The sequence below is a fragment of the Lepidochelys kempii genome, chromosome 9, assembly GCF_965140285.1.
Source record: "Lepidochelys kempii isolate rLepKem1 chromosome 9, rLepKem1.hap1, whole genome shotgun sequence".
NCBI lineage: Eukaryota > Metazoa > Chordata > Testudines > Cheloniidae > Lepidochelys > Lepidochelys kempii.
This window is the reverse complement of record NC_136388.1, coordinates 83,557,586-83,579,173: the sequence shown is the minus strand read 5'-3', so window position 1 is coordinate 83,579,173 and position 21,588 is coordinate 83,557,586. Positions and strand designations below refer to the sequence as shown.

General features: G+C 43.6%; 1 protein-coding gene across 4 annotated transcripts in view; it reads right to left on the bottom strand.

Moving 5' to 3' along the window:
• Positions 1 to 20,467, bottom strand: part of TRPC5 (transient receptor potential cation channel subfamily C member 5) — a 139,688-nt gene extending 119,221 nt beyond the window's left edge. The window contains exon 1 of one of the 4 annotated variants that reach the window (XM_073361164.1): positions 20,354 to 20,467. The gene's annotated coding sequence lies outside the window, so the exon portion shown is untranslated. Of the gene's footprint in view, positions 1 to 17,511; positions 17,745 to 17,847; positions 18,179 to 18,479; positions 20,324 to 20,353 lie in introns of those variants that run through there. The other 3 variants (XM_078854247.1, XM_073361160.1, XM_073361162.1) reach the window with 3 other exon arrangements.
• Positions 20,468 to 21,588: the final 1,121 nt, after the last annotated feature.

Here is a 21,588-nt window from a genome sequence, read left to right as displayed (position 1 = left end):
TTCCTGCATGCATCTCATTAGCCATTAGTATTCTTGAATAATGTCCATTAAATTTTACCACCAGCAGTCAAGTTTTCGCAACAGTTTGGCAAACATGACTGCTAAAAAGAGGATCTGCAGAAAAGCATGAGAAGCTGCGTGCAACGTTCCATTGGGACGCTCTTAAGATTCTGCATTATGTCTTAACAGATTGGACTATGGCCTTGAGATCACCAGCCAGATTTTTGCCATTGGGTACAGCAATGTAAAGCTAGAGTTACTCCGTTGACTTCCTTAGAATTACCCTGGATTCATGCTGGTGTCACTGAGGTAGAGTTTAAAAAAATCTTCGTGGAAGGCAGATTACCTAAAACATTCCAGACCAGATTGTGACACACTTCTTCAAGATCATGGTTACCATACTCCACAAGTGGTCCCATTAAAATCCATGGGACCACTTGTGGAGGAATGCCATGACTACGCTACAGATTTCTGCTGACACATCTATGCCAGTCAGTGGTGTGAAGAGTTGTGGTCCCTGACCGACACAGTTGTGCCAGTAGAAGCCCAGCGTGGAGAGGCAATTATAACAGCAAAACTAGAGCGAGGGACCGGAATAAGCTGTTCTAGCAAAAGTACAGTTTTGCTGGTACAAGCTGAGTCCACACTAGCAGAACCTTACAGGCATAGTATGTTAGTATACCTGTACTGGCAACATGTTTCTAGTGTAGCTGTGGCCTGAGGGGTTACCCGGTATAAGAGCATCAGAATCTGGCTGCTAACTTATACCTGTAACCTCCCCTCTCTTTTGTAGTTAAATTACATCAACTTTTTTGGCATAGCTTGTAAGCAAGGCAGTGGGAGGGATACTCCTCTGATGACGCTGCAGCAGTGTGTTAGGACTGTTAGAACCTCACATCCAGCTGCATGAGAATCCCCCATGGTCCAAGCTTTCCACAAGGTGTCTTATGCTACCATTGCAAATTCTGGGCTTGTCTGGGATGAGGGCGGGGAGAGCAATGCTACACACTGCAGGGATTCCAGATGTAACTGTCACCAATAGATTGCTGGGGAGACACCGCTGCAAGGAGCTAAGTTACTTCAGAGGCTGTACTGGCTTCTCACAGCAGCTCTGAAGTGGGACAACACAAAGTTGTCTTAAAAAAACACCTTAGTCCACCTCTACCTGGCCTATAGTTTTCTGCTGTGACTTTAAGAGTTCCAGCATAAAATCTCTGTTGATATATACAAATTAATTTTGCATTGGCGTAAACTGGACTAGCTCCATTGGCTTCAATGGAGCAACAGAGTTACATCAGCTGAGGTTCTGGACCAAGGGAATCTAGTCACACAATTCCCCCACCTTTAATGAGAGCTGGATAACAGCATCCACTGGCACATTTTGAGAAGGATGTTCTAAGTTATTCCATAAGAATTACTGGCTGGAGGCTGGCTACATTAGCTCCACAATGACATTAACCCATTCAGGTAACTTAGTTGGCATTTCATGATGAGAAAAGTCAAATGTCATCCGTAAACATTTTCCCCTTTTCATTTTGTTGTTGTTGTTTTCTTTGGAGGAAAAGATGGGTGAATGTTGGCTCTGGAGGAAAGTTAATGGGCTGCTAGCTCTAAAAACTATATTTCTGCCCAGATGCCTTACACTCTAAGCTGCCCCAAAACAAGCTTAAGTGCACTTCCCTGGCAGTGCCATCAATTCTGAGCTGTGTGGAACTGCTCTTTTGAAGGCTGACAGGCAATGTTTATGATAGCTCCAATATACTGTCCTTAATGCCTGATCAAGATAAAGGTGCAGTCATTTAAAAATACCTCTCTCCCTAGGAAAAGAGTTCAGATTGCCCATTTCAGTTCAGATAATATTTGACGCCAGCTACACTCCTAGACCCCACTCTCTCACTCACTGAGCCCCTACACGCATTATTGACAATGAAGTTGTTTGTTTGTCATCTTCAGACTGAACAGGAATGACATTTCTGTTGCAGTGCAGTAAAAGGTTAGCGCTTGCATAAGCTGATAAATATGAAGTCAAGGTGACTGCTTTATGTATTACATTAGCATAGAAGTGCAAATCCTTAGGGCACAGATAGAAATCTCAGTAAGCAACATAAGTAACCACTGCAAAGCAACAGAAAAAGTCCAAAGGAAAATGCGTACATTTTGGAGAAACTATATGTAAAATGATGAGAGGCATACAGTCTTGCAGTGTGGTAGGCTGTATCTATGCAGATCACAGAATGAAACAACCTTGAGGTCTATAGGATGAATATTCCCTGCTAACTCAAAAGATGCTGTTTTCTATTTGACTCTTTTTTGGTAATTACATCTGCACAAGAAGACCAAACTCTTAGAACAGCATCAAGTTGATAAGTCTTATGTAATAAGAAAAAAGGCTCTCTCCATAGCTTTTTTCAACATTTGACCAAAATAGCATATTGAAGAAAGTGAGAGTCAGTTTTATCTGCCTGCTGGCTTTGAGATTTCAAATAAGCCCCTTGTAACAATTCCCCGCTAATTACGAGTCCACACACATTTAGATGTGAACTCAGTTCAATACAACATTTAGAGTTCTTCTGATTATTAATTTTTCTTTTCAATGTCAGCTATTAAAAAAATTATACAAGAAGATGAATTCTGTTTCTTCTCACCACCCCGGCTACAAAGGAACTAAATTGTTTTAAATACATTTTGGAGCATCTGGGTCTGATTCTGCTCTCACTTACACTGAGGTAACCGCATTGACTTCAATGGAGTTACTCCTGATTTACAGTGATGTCAGTGAAAGCAGAATCAGCTATTCTGGCCGCAATTCTGCTCTGTTATAGTGGGGTAACTCCATCAGCATCAGTGGAGTTACCCTGTATTTACTCCAGTGTAATGAGTGCAGACTATAGCTCTCGCTCACTCAATGGGGAATGCATTGATAACCCTTGGTAGCATATAAAAAGAAGGGATATCTCACTTTCCCCCTCACTTCTTGTTTCATGTGGCACTCATGTAGCTTCTCCCATATAGCTTCTTCTGCTAGGTTTGCCAGTTTTGGTTGGACATGTTCCTGGAGGTTTCATCACATGATATAATCTTTAAGTAAAGATCAATCTTTAATTCCTGGAGACTCCAGGACAATAATGGAGGGTTGGCAACCCATTCTTATGCTTTCAGACCTTACCACATTCTGGCCTATTATATCCCCACTTCTACTTCTAGGGCCCTCTTTCCCACCCAGAGCACAAAAGGAAAAGATGCAGACACAAAAACACCAATTTAGGGGAGCCCAGATTATACCTCAGAGTCTCCCAAACGATTCCGTGTACAACGACATCTTTGGGTATGTGCTTTAGCAGAGCTCCAAGACCAAATAAGGAAATAGGGCTACATCTGAATTGCTAGAAAGGTTCTTTTGTGACAGTACAAATGATAATGTTTCAAAAATGTCAATGAACCATTCTGATCTTTTTAAATCAAAACAATCTGGCAAATTCCACACATTTGCGAAATATTTCATTTCAGTTGACTTGAATCTGTATTTTTCTCTGACAAAAGGTTTGGCTGAAAAATTTCACCCCGTTGCCCTGCTAACTGCACTACAAATACATGAGAGGCTAGTTTAATGTGAGTAGCTGTCAGGTTTTCTGCTAGGTAACCAGTGTTGGAGACAGAGTTGATCAAATAGTGCAAATAATGATGGCAGGCGTTCATGCAAAGATCAGCCATTCCCCCAAACATTCATGTGAATAGACATGGTCAGGCTGCAGAGCCATTTGGAATTTGAACAAATATTTGCAGACATCTTTTTTTGCACTATCGCCCCAGCTCTGGTTGCAGCCTCCAACTAGTCTAAAATGTTTCAGCCTGAAGAGGATATTTTCTATATTAATTGTTCATGTATTGTAGGTTCTATTTAGGACCAACATTGTGACAGTCTTGACAACGACAACCAATCCATACAGACTTCAGCAGGAAAGCAACTGCAGGACAACCACAACCAATGATAAAAAACTACTGAATTTAAATAAGACAACAATAGGTCCAGTTACACACTGGTTAATTAAGAGACAAATTGGTGCTTACTCATAGCATCAGTTAGTCACAATATTTTAAAATCACCTTTTTTGTTGCAGACATTAAATTTTTTTCTGGGCTGTGGAGCTGCCTGTGCCTTTAACATTTTAAATAAAAGGAAACACTAAAGCTTGATTCTGATCTCACTTACACCAGCTTTCTATTGATGTCACTCCACTGGAGTCACTCTAGATTTACACCAGTGTATCTGAGGAAAAAAGTCTGGCCCGTGGCCTGCAGGAATGCCTTTCCACATCAACTGCCAAAGATAAGAGCAGAATTAGCCTTCACATTACAGGAGCTTCTATCAGTTGTCGTGCAAGGGTTCTCCACTTTAGAGTGCTTCTGAACTTTTTAAATTAGCAGTCGGGATGAAGGCACACTGCTTTGCTCTGACTCATGCTCCCAACTGTCAACTACATGCTAGCATTGGGTGTATGTTAAATGCTCAAGTCTGAACACTGCCTGACTACATCTGGCACGTGGGTCAGTCTGTTGTGACTTTTTTTGTTGTTAATCACAGTATGCCATTAATGGGTAGGAGGGTTCCTTGGTGCCTTCTGGGATTTGAATTCTCCACTAATGCGGATCCAAATTCCCTGTTTATTACTCACAAATGCACACTGTGTATTTTGGGCCGATGAAGGATGATTAAAATGGGAAACCATCCATCACAAATTCTGTGTAAGCTTCCTTCATGCTTTGCTTTGAATTAATAAATGGAACAAAGCAATAGGCTTGAGTAGCAGAGGACTGGGAAGCAAGAGATGTGGGTTCTAGTTCTGGCTCTGCCATAGACTTCCTGTGTGAACACTGGCAAGTTGCTTAAGCTTTCTATGCCCTCAGTTTCCTGATCTGTAAAATGGGGTTGAAAATCCAGTTCTACCTTACAGGCATGTTAAAGGTTTAATCAACTCATATAAATTTGTCAAGCCTTTTGTGATCCTCAGTCAGAAGGTGGTTAACATACAAAATGTATATCTTCTAGCAATGAGCAGGGACGGAGGGCCTGATTCTGACTGAATCTAGCTCCATATTATCTGTATCACTGGTCTTTTAAACTTTAGCATGAGACCACTTGATGGACGGCATTCTAATCTTCAAGCCTCTCTGCTTACCTGTATCTAGTCAAGGTTAACTTAATCAGACCACTGTACAACTAGTTACATGTATGTTCATGTATAAACATCCACAGTGCCATAATGCTAAAAGTGAGGCAGATCTACCTGGCCGAATGAAGGCTTTATGGACTCCCAAGAGGGCTGCATGAAGCCTAATTTCAAGGCTCTATTACTCTTTTTGAAAATACAATAATAATATCTTACATTTACAGACCATCTTTCATCCTGAAGGATCTCAAAGTGCTTTAGGACTATGGGGAAGCATTTTATTTACCAATAAAAGGAAGCCAACTCCGAGATAGAAAGCATCAGCAGTTGAAAAATATGCAGCAACCCTCCACAAGAGATTAGGACAGGAACTGAAGAATTTTTCATGGAATACAATCTTCAAAGCGCCTTTTGATGAGCAGGATATAGGAGGTTGTCCAACCTAACACCCGCTTATTTTTACAGAAACTGCAGTAAAATGTTTGACACAAGTGGTCGAGTTTTATTTCTCATCTGGAAATCAGTGCCTACAGCAACCCGCTGTCCTCTAACACCATACTGGGGCATTGTTTCAGTACTGACTCAGCTGGAAGAGTGCCACCCACTAGACCAACACCACCACTTGCTGTAGCAGCCTGGATTTTCATTCACATGTCACAAAAAAATAAATACCAAATAGTCCACTCCAAACAGTTCATTACCAATCCACAGGTGAAATTTGTTTGAACAAATACTTGGGAATAAGGAAGACAGTTGTAGAAATCAGGTTAGTTTGTGAATGATACACAAAGAGGAAAAAAGGATATTATTATTATTATAATTACTATTATTATTTAGCAAATAATGTATTTATTATTTAACCCACTCTTTTCATGCCCATCAGCCAGTTGCTTGGATGTGACATGAGCTGGTGGTCTCTTTCCATTTCATACTGGACTGGTGTTCATAATACAAACACCAGCTACTTGTGCTGGGAGGCCAAGGACTGAATGGGGCGTGGAGACTGAATTACCTTCCCAAGCCTATGAGTGGAGACCTTCAGAGCTGAAGGACATTGGCACTGTGGAGGGAAAGGGGAATCCTGCTCTGGCTGTACCTATTCTGTGGGTAAATAGTAGAATTCAGTCTCGAGGTCTGCCAAACCAACACCTTTCCTCAGCACTAAATGAAATAACCATTTAAAAAAGACTATAAAAGAGCATTGGCATGACAAGGTCTGTGCAGCAGGATTGCTGGACCTGCAGGTGCTGTGGGTCCCTGACAGTGTCTGAACTGACTACTTTATTCTTTCCCCCCTTGGTCAGCCAGAGTGCAAATCCACACACAGTCTCCACTCACTTTTATCCTGCAGCCTATAAATATGCACGAACTGTGCTGGGGTGAACTTGAACAATCTCTCAGGATGTCATCCTGGAAGAGAAAGAAGGCTGCTTACAGAGATGCTGTTGCTTACACATCCTCTGCTCCTGCTCTGCACATGCGCACACAGTTCTGGGATCACTGAGAGATGCTTCTCGTCTGCTCTGAAGATAGAAAGACATGACAATATATATTTCTGGCCACATAGCTGCTGGTGCAGAAAATTACCAAGCCCTGTCCTGCATGGGTCTGCATCATGGTTGGGGATCCTGTTAGAAAGACGTGGGGGTTGAAGAGGATCTTTGTCTCCACCTCTTCACTTGGCTATTGTAAGAGGGACAAAGAAGAGTTCAAACTGGAGCTAGGGTGCTGAAATTGGAGCAATTACAATAGCACTGCCCTGGTTCTCAACTTGTGAGGTAACTTCCTTCTCTTCATGTGTCACTATAATAATGCCTGCATCTGTCATTTTCACTCCATGCATCCAATGAAGTGGGTTCTAGCCCACGAAAGCTTATGCCCAAATAAATCTGTTAGTCTTTAAGGTGCCACCGTATCCCACAAAGACACTCTGAATACTTGGCACCACTATGTTTGTGACATCGCTAGCTACTCAAGCCTAAACAAAGTGAAAATGAGTCATTGAGACATTAGTAAGAAGGACATTTAAGATGAAGGAATGTTCTATGCCTGGGGCCAGATCCTCACCCTTGTTTAAGACATGATTCAATACTCACTGAAGTGAATGGAAGTTTTTTCCATTGACTTCAATGGGCTTTGGACTGGGCCCAAGGTTCATTTGTGCCATCAGTACAATACCAAGGGATCTTAAATCTGCCTACATGGCTGCTGAGGATTTCTTTGGCAGTTTGACCCTTTGCCAGACCCAGGATCAATAGCAGAGGATAGAAAGCTTAGAGCCACATTTGCTTCCCATTCAGTGCATCTGAGGACTGAGCCCCATATTTCTAGCTCTGATCTGAAGACACAGGGACCGATAGGATACAAAGCTCTAACGAGTCTGACTCAGATGCAGGAAATACAGCTCTTTTGTCAAACAGACGTCGGTGCAAATCTGCCTAGCTCCACTGGTGTAAATCTGCCTAGCTCTGTGTCATTTGTGTGTAAAGCAGTTTTCTAATGCTGCCTTTGAAAAAGAACAAGAAGATACAAATTACAATTAGAACACACTCTTAACAACCATGCAGCTGCTGTGACTCCCACAGAGCTGTCTTGCCATGAAAACTCCAAAAAATGGGTCATCCAGCTAGAAGAGGACAAATGAGAGCAGGGGCCTGGGGTGGGGGTAGGAATCTTTGCTTCCAGTCCCATCTTCAGATGTAGTAGCAAAGGGACATTTAACATCCAGAAAAGCACATTCATACCCAGCAAAGGCCACTGATTATTGTGGTGAATTATTTCTGCACATTTTGGAACAGGCCCGTCCATCTCGGGCTTTCTGCTGCCAGAGCACCTCTTCTCAGGCTCAGATAAATTTGTTAGTCTCTAAGGTGCCACAAGTACTCCTTTTCTTTTTGTAGTCTCAGGAAAGACAGAGGAAATCACGCTGTCCTGCCCAAAGTCACCATTAATTTGCCAGACAGACTAACTGAATTGTTGCTGATTTTTCAGATACATGAATAGACCATAAAATAATTTATAGCAGATATTTCCAGTCTGATGCTATCATCCCTCCCTGCCGTGAACAAGATCTGCTCAGCTCCTCTTCCCCCATCTGTCTGGAGGAGCTGCAGTAACACAAGAAGCCATGATTCCCTCCTTATCCTTCCCCACATTGGTTAATGTCAATTTTTCCTCCTCTCCCCAGCTCATCTAGAGCTGAGCAAGGTGGTCCTGTATCTTCCTGGTCCCTGATAATTGCTGCACTATATTCAGAAAGTCAACCTCATTGCAATTTGAGTGTGTAGATCCAAGAAGTGCTCAAGAAGTTTTGCAAGCCTGGAGTCTACCCTTGCAAACCTGGGACTGCTCATGTGACATTTTGTCCACCATGAGCATAGAAAATGGCTGGCTCCCAGTGGGTGAAGACTTTTTGAACATGTTCCTAGCAGGAATTTTAGCCCCACAGTCGCAGAGTCAGTTGACCCGGGCTCTGCGACTCACTGCTGCAGGTCTTTGGTTGCTGAGTGGACATACCCATAAGAGCTAAAGATTAAAAATAAGAACAATGGGATACTTTTTGCAAACTACCTATGTACATCCCAAGCCAATCAGATTGATGATTCCCAGGTGCAAGCTAAAGACTTTTGCAGCTGTCATTGCCACTGATGATTTGTACCACTAATTGCACTATTTTTCTCCTCTGATTTGTGTGCACTGCGACTTTGTCAAGTTCCCATCAGCAGCAGAAAAAGCGAATGGCTTTCATTAATTATGTATTTGTTGTTTTATTTATTTCCTAAGACAACAGTTTTGCCATATTGTTGCAACATGTGTTGCCTTGGTGGCGCCATTATGTAGCTTTTTAATGAATGTCTATTGATATTCCTGAAAGGTCGCACTAATTGCGGCTGCCTTGCGTTGTGTTGGCTTAGCATTACGCATCATGTGTGAACTCTCCATATCAAAGTTCCAGGACATATTTTTTCAGGGACATGATAAAACGTCAATTTGTGCTGCTGTATCACTGAATCTCTCGCCGTTGAGGACCACAGGGTCCCAGATGTAGAGCGAGGGGAAAACAGGGTGCTGACTTATCCACACTGCAACCCTGTCAACATCCATGTAGTTACCTGTGTGAAAGTCAATCCTGTATTTGGTCCAGAATGCACAGAATTTGGCCCATGCTATGAACAACTCTATAAAAATAATGACACTCATTTAGACATTTGAAGATTTCAAAGCATTTTATAAACCTGAATGAATTCAGACTCTCAGCCTGAGTGTGTGGCTGTTGGGCGACTGGCATAAAACAAGTTGGTGGTCTCAGTCCAGTTCCTAGTGGACAAGAGTCCACAGCACAAAAAGGATTAACTGGCAGGAATTAACACTTCTTTATAGCGTATGCGTAACATGCCTCAGGTGGCTTGTGACCAAGATTCATCCGCTAGTTGAATCATTAACTTCCTCGGGTACTGATGGGGAGCGTGACATGAACACCAATTGGCTATGATAAACAGCTAACATCTCAACTGTAGAAGGGATCCCTCCGGCTCAGGCACATTGATGAAGCCGTATATAAAACCAGGAATATGCTACCTGCAATACACTAGCTCTTTCGATACATTCAATACTTCAGTCTCAGGGATTCTCAGTCGGGCCCTTTCATGAGTATTAAATTCCTTTGCAAAACAACCAAAATAATTTCCCGGAATGTGGTGTTAATACTCTACAGCTACAGAATACAATATTCATCAGAGAAATTACTTGACTCCTGCATGAGGACAGGCCTCTGGAAGGGCACAAATGGCCTCCAGATAATTTTTTTTCACGTCCTACTGACCTATACAGCAGACATATGGCCACCGCAGGGAAACTATTTTTGTCTGGCAGTTTGACAGGGGGCCTTGCATAGAGAGCCAAAAGACCTGTAAATAATGCCACTTCCCTTCTCTCACCTCAGCTGAATTACTCACAGCCAAATCACTCTTGTGTGGCAGCATGGAAGCTATTTTCCAAAATCGTTTCAGTCAGCCATGGGTTCATAGTGATTTCACAGACAGTGATTTGTTTATTTCTGCCAGGGGGTGCCTGCACTAATCAGACTTTGTGCGTATAGATAATGTGGTGGCTTGCCAACTGCCTATACTTATACCAATATCTTTGACAGGAGGTGCATCTACTCACCAGCTAATCAGACTGTTTGATTAGGTTACAGAGAGACCCCACTGGAAAACAACAGGTGAAAAATGTGAAAGTGAAGCTTTTGACAGTTGTAACATACCGGACCTCCCATTCCTTGTCATAGATTCTGAATCAAACCATCACACTGTGCATGTCTATACACACACACACACACACACGCAGATCCCTGCACATTATTCATACAGATAAGAACAAATATAGCTACAGAGATATTGTTTGTAACTTAGTGTGACCTCAGGACCACTAGAAGCGCCCCCCAGAAAGAACACGCACCTTACCACTCTGCAAAATACAGATTTCAACAGATTTTAAAATATCTATTAGAGCTTTTAAACAATGGTTTCACACTGTATTACATACCGTTTTTTTAGACCCCAACTTTGAGTAACCTTAAATCCTTTCTAATCTAAGGAACATCCTCCTAACAATGGCTCAGATTGCTCCCCATACATCCACACACAGAGGGGAGTCTCTGTGTGCCGATCTCCCCATGCACAGCACAAATGTGGGATCCAAGGTTGATGCAGGGGGAGGAGTGGATACTGGGTGGACCAGGAGAAGGTGTGAGTGGACCATATTGGTGTTGGGGAAATGTACATCATTTCCGTCCCTCCTCCAACCACACAGAGATTCCCCAGAAAGACAATAAAGTCTCGGGTTGGACTATGTTTTCCCTGGATCCTGAAGCCTCCAATGTAGCACTGTCAGGGATCAAGGTGCTTGGAGCCAGAGCAGATGTGGAAACACAGAGCCTCTAGATGGGTGGCCCTGGCCTTCCACAGATACCCTCAGATCTGCCTGGATCCACAAGGTTTGAGTATGGACCCTGTGGTTTTTTCCTCTAGAGAGGGCAATCTTTGTGTTCCCAGAGGTCATGTGATAGTTCTCACTGAGAAGATTTTCATGGAAAATTAGCCTGCTCTTTCCAACCCACACTCCACCAACCTTTGCCTGCAGGTTTTACATGGAAGGACCTTATCTGGGCCTAGAATTGCATCCCTGGCTTTAAAACACTTCATGGACTTGCCCTAGTCAAACCCATGCATCTTTTCCCTCTCTGCTAGACTAGCATGGTCCTCTTTTTTCCCCCCTCAATGTAATCTCTCCTCTTCTGGTGTGCGATTCGTCTCCTCAGCTGCTTCTCCTGTTCAGAGTAGCCTTCCTGTCTCTAGCTACATATATTTTCAAATCTCATCTTCTGCCAGGGCCCGATGCTGCGATCCCTTATTCACGTGAACAATCCTTACAGGGAAAGTCCTACTGGGGCTGCTCTGCTGAGTAAAGATTAGTCATGTGAATAACTAATCTTTGCAGGATTGGGCCCACAGTAGATGAATTGGGCACCTGCACAGTACTCGTTACCAAACGGAGCAAAGAATTCTTGTTGCAGATAGGACAGTTTCATTAAAGTGACAGTGTTCTTGCACCTAGCTTGATCTTTCAAGGCAATGAGCTGGCTGAAGACAGTATGATGAGGAACTGTCATTCTAACAATCCATCTATCTAAGGCACATGTCACTGTGGTATCTAAGCACTATTCTCTTGTTTCCATCAGGAAATGTGTTGCATTGCTGAGAATTTCATTGATTGAAAATGTTCTAATATTCCATCATACATTCTAATCACCAGAATTAATTGCAGCTAGAGGCCAAGTGAGAGAATGGCGCCTCCCCTTCATAATGCAGAGCAAAGGCAAACTGGAAAGCTCAGAACAACTGAAGGAGGAATTAGAATTATTTCACCCACTGCACCAAAAAATACAGCAACCACACCTTAGCATGATAGGGATTGCTCCCTAGTTGGGGGCTCCAGCACTACTGCAGTATACATTCTTATTAATAATAACAGAAATGAACAAAGTCACCAGACCTAAGTGAGGTTGGAAGTGATGAAAGCGCTTTGAAATACTAAACTCTACCCATAATAATGAGCACTTATATCTTATGAACACATAAGGGTTTTTCACCCTGAAGGATCACAAAGAACGTTGAAGAAGATGAAGGTGGACACAGGAAATCAATAACAGGATGACTAACCCATCCACGAAAAGCAGACATGTTCATAATTCTACTTCAAGTTTCTAGTGAGATCACAAATCATTCCATACTTAATGTTTATGGAGTTTTACTAGGAACACTTAATGGAATTACCTTGTTGCATCTTCCATGGTTAACCCATGATTTACTATTGCAGCTGGTTAAATATTCCCCTCATTTAATGAATAATTCAACAAATAAAGTATTCAACAAATATTATTTCACTAGCTGTGGATTATTTCCTTTATTTTACTGCAGAGAAAGAGAATTGTTTTGTGTTGGCAAATGTGTGTGTGTGTGAGAGAGAGAGAGAGAGAGAATGAGATGGGAGACCCAGTGAAAATCATATTTGACCATTTGGAGAACTGTTTTCAAACACTTAAGCCAAAAGATTGCACTGAGAACAAAAATACTAAATCTCTAACAGCCTTACTGTCCTAGTGAGTCAGCTACAGAGACACCCATAATTGTTAGTAATGAAGATTTGCCTCTGGAATCTTTTCTGTCCAAATGTATTGCATGAGTGGGTCTCTCTCTCCATGCCTGATGTTGTCAATACAAAGCAAAAGTTGATTTGCACTGAGGAAAGGCATAAAAAGAAAACCCTGGGTTGAGGCCTATACATTACTACAACACATACAGAACTACACTGGTGTCTCCCAACTCCAGCTCATCTCATTCTCACACAACCTCTCATCCTGTCATACAAAATGCCAACAGAAACATTATGCCTATTGCTCGTGACAGCCTCTGTGTGAAGACTCTTCATTGCTTTCCCTGCAGCATTCTGCATCCCTAAATCACCACATTTTAATATGGAGCAAACCCTACAACACCTCCCCACACCATCTCTTCAGCACATTGGCACTAGTGGTCTAAGTAGATTGAAATAGGAGCAGGAGCTCTCCATGCACCAAGCAGAAAGGGAAGTTCATGCAAGCCAACGGAGGGGGCCCTGTGCACTCCCCACACCCACAGTTTAATCCCTGATTGCCACTACATTATTCCCTTAACCAACAGTGGTACTCACCCTGGATCCTGAAGCATGAGACTGAAGGCTCAGAGAGCTGGCCTTATCACTGCTGAAAATGGATAATGCTTCTCCCATAGCCTTACAAAGAACTCAGAAAGAACAGGAGGACTTGTGGCACCTTAGAGACTGACAAATTGATTTGAGCATAAGCTTCCGTGGGCTACAGCGAAAGCTTATGCTCAGATAAATTTGTTAGTCTCTAAGGTGCCACAAGTACTCCTGTTCTTTTTGCGGATACCGACTAACACGGCTGCTACTCTGAAACAAAGAACTCAGTTAGACACAGGGGGCTCGATTGTCCCATGTCTTAAATCTTGACCCTAATCAGTCAAGTGCATTTGGGTGTGTTCACTTGAAAGGGGATATGGTCAGGGTGCCCTTATATCACAGTGATCTGTGGTTGCTGGGGAACCCCATGAGAGCCCTTGGTAGCCAGCACTAATTAAAATAGCCTACAGGTAGCTCTAATTTGTGCCAGGAACCAGCTTAGCATCAAATTAAGGAAGCACAAAGGTGGCTTAAAGTCACCTTCTTGTCCCCTTGTCCCCCAGACTATGACAGTAGAAGGGGTCTGGGTCCTTATGAATTTATCTACACCCAGGCAATATGAGAGTACTTCCCCACCAGCATAAGTGAGTGGACAATTCTGATTTAGTAGCATTTTACTTTTATTTTGCAGCCACTTTGCACAGCTGCTCATCACTGAAGAAGGTGAAAGGTAATAGGAAATCTGACCCTGCATCTTTGGGTGGCTTGATTCTGCTAAATTTGATGAGACTTGCTGACAAACGTCTTATCCTTCAACTTAGCTTGTCTGCTCTTTCATGTTCTCCCTTTCTCTCTTTAGCCAGAAATGCTTTGCATGTTTGTTTACTCTGAGCTACATTCATCTGAGTCATTCAACAGCCTTTCCCCACTAGCACATTACAGTGAATTCTGAAGTGAGGCATCCATAAGAGAGTATTATATTGCTGTGAATATGCCAACAATGGGCTAAATTCTGGCCCATATCTTGCTTTCAGAATGCCTGATTGATATTAATGGGGAGAGTTATTTAAAAATCAACAGCATAATATGGCCTTTTGTTTCAGTTACCCTGGTTTTCATCTGGAGTAACCCTATAAATCAAAGGAGTCCCTCCAGTTTTACACCAGTGTAACTGTGAGCAGAGTTTGACTCACATTGTGCAAATGATGCTACTGTACTTAAAAGAATAATCCCAACAGTATCAGCCTCCTTTTAGCTACACTTGGGTGGTGGTTATCAACGATTCAGTCTATTATGAGGAATAATTATTTGCACATTGTTTTTAGTAAACTTCCTCTTCCGGGATAAGTTATCAAGACCTGTAACCTTGAGAATCCAGAGCAAACATATTGTGGATGAGACCCATAATTCAGTGAGATGACAATACCATAATTTTGCCTACTAAAAAAAAAATCCACCTAATCAGGAGACCTCAGTACTGATCATCTGACGATTTTTTTATGATTGCCCGAAAAATAAATCTTTGCAAGAAGTGAAATAATCAAAGAGTTTTGTGTTATCCATTATCTCTGAGATGCCAATCCTGTGCAGAAACTAGTTTGAACATCTAATTTAAAACAAGGGAAGAAGGTCAAGAAACTAACGATACATTTTAAATATCCGATAAATAATCCAAAAGATGAATAGTTTTAGATTGTAAATGAAATATACTGAAGAGAAAGGGAGACAAGAGATATACGATAAAAAAAAATGCTCTCCTGAGAAAGTAACAAAATTTTAAGGGATTTTATGACTGTTCTCTGTGTTTACAACTCAAATCAAAGCCAATTGTAGGGTACTTCGCATTCAAGCCATTTCCCATCTAGGTCCTTTTCACGGTTTGAAGAAAGCGAACACCTGGGCCCATTTCAGTTTTTTTCACTAAAAATGTGCCTGGCAACAATATCTCAAATTAAAGTTAGTTTAATAAAGATAGTTATTGTCTATCAAGGCTTGCATTGAGCTGATAGCTTATTGATCTCTGCTCGCTAAAGTTCAATATTAAAAAAAAAACAAATGAAATGACAAACCATAGCATGGTAGAAAGGGGAGTCTAAGAGGCTCACAAGGAGTCTAGTTAATGCCAAGAGACTTGTGCATTCTCCAGAATATAGATACATTCAAAAACATTTATAAGCTAGATGGTCTGAAATGGAAATGACCCGAATTTGCTTCAGCTGATATTTATCCAGCAGTTCTACTTAGGGAAGATGGGTGTAAACATGTACATGAAGTGTACATATATACATGTATCTTGGTCCCTGGTTGTGTTGTTTTCTTCCTCAGAAATAATGCCCGATAGTTCCTACTAGGGTTTAATATTCAGGAAGGTAGGCCATTCTATTTGTCAACTGTATTAAAAGACATTTGGCTACACATTCTTAATAAGCTAACAATCTGAGTTTCCCTTTAGTTCCTAAAAAGCACTTTTGGAATAATAATCATGTGCACTGATGTAGCATCTTCCTTCCCAGAACTGAAAAGTGTCTCGCAAACAAAAATGTAGCTTCACAACGGTCCTGTGAAGTAGCTCAGCATGATTATCCCTATTTTACAGAGATGGAAAACAAGCCACAGAGAGTATGAATGACTTGATAAAGGTCACACAGGAAGTCGGTGACACATCTGGAAATAGAAACTCCTGACTCCTTCCCCTCTCTTCCCCTACCTTAGCCACATGACCAACTGTTCTTCCAAAAATCTTCCACTCTCTTTCATTTTGCACACTGTACAGGACCTTGCATTACATAAGAGCATTTGTTACAAAGTGTTCCACCTAATACAAAACCTGTTTCTTTTTATGATTTGTCCAACAGGAAGATTCTCAGACAAAATATTTGAAGAACACAATGGAAAAGTTGAGAGAAGGTGATCAAGTGGATTAAAAGTCCAAACACCCTTTGAGGCAGCTGTGAAAATGTAGGACTTCATATAAAATCATTGAAATGGATAACTCAAAAGTGTGTAGAAATTTATGGAATAATTATACCGAATCCTATGCATAGCCATGAGCGAAAATGATATTATCAACATCACTAATAATAACAGACAGTCACAATGTCCATTCACAAAAGACACAGCTAAATAGCAAATAGAATGAAATCAAACAAATTAAGTCCTGTGAGTTCTTGAGAAACAGAGATTGGAGGGTTGGTTTTTGTTTTTGTTGTGCTGGGAATCTGACAGATTGTTAGGCATTTGACAGTTTGTAATTTATGTAGTTTGAGGTTCATAGTGGAATTTTATTTCTGAAGGTATGGCAAAGAACATCCTCCTATGACATCACTATTAGCAGTTCTTGTTTCAAAAGCTGTGGATCACTGATATGACTCACAAATGTGTCACAGAAATGGCCCACCTAATAAGGTGAAAATAAATGTATATGTGTACATAATATCTAAAGTAAAATCACATGAACACACAGGTGGCTGTTATAAAATTCATTATATATATTATAATTTAGCACATGGACATATATATGTAATATCTACTGCATGGACAGCTAAAATGAAACATGGTCCATTAGATTTAGAGTCTGCATCACCATAAACTTTTGCAATGAAGCCAGCTAGTCTGGACTTTATTATAAGTTTTGATGTCCTCCTGTTTTGTACTCTAATCCGACCAGCTGGCAACTTGGCCACTTCTGCAGTAATGAACTTCCCTGTACAAAAAATACATAAATAACCAACCAAATAAATAAATGCAGCCCATTGTAACTGTGATTCACTGTATTTTCTGTCTGCATGGAAGGAGGGGGAGAAATCCCTGAAGCAACTAGCAGCTTCCTTCTAATGTGACACGTGCTTAATTTACAGTATCCTAGCACATATGAAGAGGAGATGCCATAAACATGTAAAAGCCGGGGATATAATTTCAGGGAATGAAACAAGGCGATCAAAGGGGTCGTAAAAGCTGGTTTTGAACCACCCAGCTCTAGGAGGCGTATAAAGAAGGGGGAAGCAGGCAGCCCCGGCCATTCTACCCTAAAAGGCTTTCGCCAGACTATCACGGGCAAGCAGAGATTATATATAAAAAATATTTTTCTCCCTTTCCCACTGACCTCCTAGAGTTGAGGCCAAACATCTCCTGGAGGAAATCCGACGGGGGGCACGGGAGGGCTGAGGCGTGTTTGAACAGAGCGCTGGCGCCTGATGGAGGCTGCTGTCAAAAGCTCGGTGGGGCTGGGGCTGGCAAATCGGTCTTTTCAAACTGCGGCTCTGCCTCCCTGGCTTTCTCTTTCTCTCCTGCCAGGCACCCAAATCACAGCCCTTCTCCTGACGGTCTTGCCCAGAGGCGACCGCCGGTCCCTACAATCTGTTGCTCCCCTTCTGGCTGCCTTTTTACTAGAGCCTCCCCCCTCCCCCCCCCCCCAAGCCCCACACAGCGGGAGACTCACCGAAGAGAGGCGGCTTCGGTCTCTACATGCTCAGGTCCCCGCGGTCCGTGGCGTGCGGTCCATGCCTCTCATTTGTAATCCGCTCCGGGATGAGCCTGGCAAGGACAAGCCGCGGCAGGGCCAGGGCCACCCATTTCCCTCTAATTCTTCCCAAACTTCCCCGGCATCGCTCGCCGCGGCTCTGCCCACCGCCCGGGCGGGTGCCGAGCGCAGTCAGGGCGCCGGCGGGAGAGAAGGGGCAGCAGCCCCCAGCATCGTCTGGTGCCTCGCCTCTTTCTCCCCGCCACTCCCGGGCCCCGAATTCAGCGGCGAGCGGGTAGGGGCTGCGAACCCCCCCCCCCCCCCCGCCGCTACTCCCCCTCCCCCGCTCCTCCTCCAAAAAATAAAGAGATCTACGCCCAGATGCACTCCGGAGCGCCAGCGGGAGGGAGGGAGACTGACACACGCTGCACGCGCCCCATCACACACACTCACACACCCAGGCAGGGTGCAGCGACTGATTATCTCAGCCACCACCACCACCCAGTCCCCTCTCCGGCTGGTCTGGGCTGCAGCCCCCTGCTTCTGCAGTTTCTGGAAAATGCCATCGGGAGGGATAAGCAGGAACGGCTTTAAAAAAAAAAAATACACACACGCCAATCCGCTCCTTCTTCCTTCTCGCTCTGTCTGGCCCTCCTGGTGCTCGGGGGTGCTGCGGCTGGATTGCCCCTCTGGGTGGGGCGGGGTTGGGGGGGTGAGCCGCAGGAAGCGCTTCCCCAGGGGCGAGTAAAGAGAGATGGAGAGGCAGCAGCCTGGTCCCTAGTCAGTCCGCGAGGAAGCCAAGTTCTCCCTCGTTTCCTCCAGCAGCTAGGGCAGCCTCTTGTCTCACACCTTGGAGACGACAGGAAGGGGGAAAGGAAAAAGCTGGATCGCACTGGGTCTTACCGACGTGTGGCCCCCCGCCTCCCCCCCGGCACTGTGCCCTCAGACAAACCAGAGAACGAGTCTAGCTGATGCTATTGCGCCAAAAAAAAAAAAAATCCACCCCGGAGCACTAGCTCTGCGAAAACCTGGATCTGGCACCTGCGGGAGCCACTCCCATTGTGACCCCGAGGCCACCAATTCTAACGCCCGAACAGAGAGCCGGGGTAACTGCTCCTACAGCGCCAGAAATGTCTGGACCCTGGGGAATTAGAGCAGACGAGCGCCACCAAAACACAGTTCTGGCGCTTGGATTGTCACTGGATCCGTTCAATGCTTAGCCCTCATCCCTCAGATTTCATGGCAGGACCAGCGAGCCAAGCGTAGCTGCTCCGACTGCACCAAAATGTTCTACACCCCACTACATCCTGGCACGTGAGTGCCCCCCAAAAAAACACTGATCCGGCACCTGGGTCCACCTGGATCGCCGCAGTTTCTGACTCCGAACCATAAATCTATCCTTCCCTGGAAAAATCTGGACCCTGGAGTCCCCTGGCCCAATAGCACTAGAAAAAACACGTATTCGGTACCTGGATGCTTCCAAATTTTAAACCCAACCCCAAATTGTAATATGTAAATAGAAGAAAAAATAAAGCAGCTCCTAATAGAGCAGAATCTCCAGACCCTGCAGGAGCAGCACAAAAATATACACCTGACACTTGACTGCATCCAATTAGGTTATTTTTCAATCCCCTCCTTCCCCTCAGTCCTACCAACAAAACAGAGAAGTGCGGCTGCTCCATCCCACGGTAACTGCACAACAAAGAAACCTGGAGCCTGCTGGTTCCATTGCCCCCAACCCACCAAACGGTACCTACAAAATAGTTAGCACGTGCTGTTGGTCCTACGTGACCAGAAAACCCCGGGCTCGTACACATCTCAGTGCAAGAGCAGAACAGAAACGAAAACAACAACAACAAAAACCATAACCAGCAACTGGTCAGTTTTGGACATAAACCTCTGAATTCTGCTGCAGAAACAGACATCAAGTGTAGCTGCTCCTAGTCCCCTACGGAAATCTGTCTGCTGGTGCATCCTGACACAGGAGCACTTGAAAACTCCAGATCTGAATCTATATCTTTCAGGGTCTTGCCTGTTTTTTTTTGTTTGTTTGTTTTTTCCAGCTAGATTCCCAAACGTGTACTGTCTAGGACAGAAAGCAATTGTAACCATTCTTTGACATCAGATTGACCTGCTTCAATACATCACGTTTCGGGAAAGCCACAACAAGCCATCTCTGACATCTTGATCTTTCTAGATCCAGCTAAATTCCATGCCAGGACATTGACATTTGGCAGTGGAACTGCCCGGCAGATGTGCACGATCCCACTGCACGTGGTTTTAGCTGATCAACCCTTGGTTGAGATTTTCCAGGCAGTCTAGGGAATGTGGAGACATAGTCTCCATTACCTTCACACACATTTTGACAGATCTGTGTCTAACCCCCCTAGGCTGCTTGCAGTATTCTCATTACACTGGATACAGACTGAAGTCGGCGGGATCCAGCTTTTACAGTTCTCCTGGCCAAGAAAGCTCCCCTCTTCACCTGCTGCAGGAGAGAGCTCAGCGAGGCAGCATTTCCATTCCGTTCCCTTGCGCCTGTCCCCATTTCTTCCCCTTCTTCCCCTTTCCCACTGATTTTCTCCCAGCCACCTGCTACTAGCTCATTTTCTCTCCATCCTCTTTTTAAATTCAGAACTGCATTCAAACTGGTGGGCTCCCCCTCCCTTGGAAAATGCTACGATGTGTTTGTGGTTTGCTAGTGAGCAAAAGGTGGATGCCTCCAGGAGCAGAGCAGCTGGTGGCATAAGGTATGTCTGGGGGGGGATGGAGGGGAGGGGGGAGCACGTGACGGAAGAGCAGCGTCACGGCAAGAGGAGCTCGTGGCAAATTTACCCATGGCACTGGCAGGTCACCCAAAATCAAACCTGTCTGAGGGGCTCGGCTTGTGTTGTTGCTGTGGGTGTTTGTTGATTGTGCAAGGGACCAGAGGGGGGAATATTTAGCCCTAAAAAAAAAGGAGGGCGGTTGGTTGTACAGCCTAGAGTCACGTTAGTGAACTGCATCTCTGGTCTTGCACCACAAGAATCAATTGTATGTTCTGCCTTTGACCCCAGGGTAATTGACATTATAGGGATTGTCTCAGCTCTTAAAAGCCTCAAGCCATTTTTGAAGGAAACACTAGATAGATAGGTACAACCCCTGGAGGGATCCACATTTTGAGTCCAGTTCTATGTTCCCCTAGACTGATTCTCCTGGAGTTCTGAGCTGGGCATAGAACCAGAGCCCTTATAACTGTATCTAAAGCATTAACAGGTGTCTCTGTTAAAGGTATCATCATCTTTATGATCAGAGTGTTTATTGGCTGTTTGTGCTTGGGATCAAAACTTGGTTTTTAAAGAGGTGTTTGTAATTGGCCTTATAAACATGTCAAAATTTATCCTATCACCTTTAATTATTGTTATCATGTTACTCCAAATATTATTGAAATGTGTATTAAAAGATGAATAATAGGTGTGAGTGCTCTGCATTTATACAGTACTTTTCTTAGGAAAGCACATTTCCAACAAGCTGAATTACAAACTGTGCACAGGAACCACTTTATCCATCACTGAAATGCATCCACCTATGAGATGAAGTGCGACAAATGCTTTAATAGTGTACAACAACATTGCACAGTTTTAGGGCAGAGAGTGCTGAACTCCTTATCCAACTGAAACTGCATAGTTCGGTAGCTAGACCTAATAGAGCTACTCAAGTTAGAATCTGACCAGGCCACTA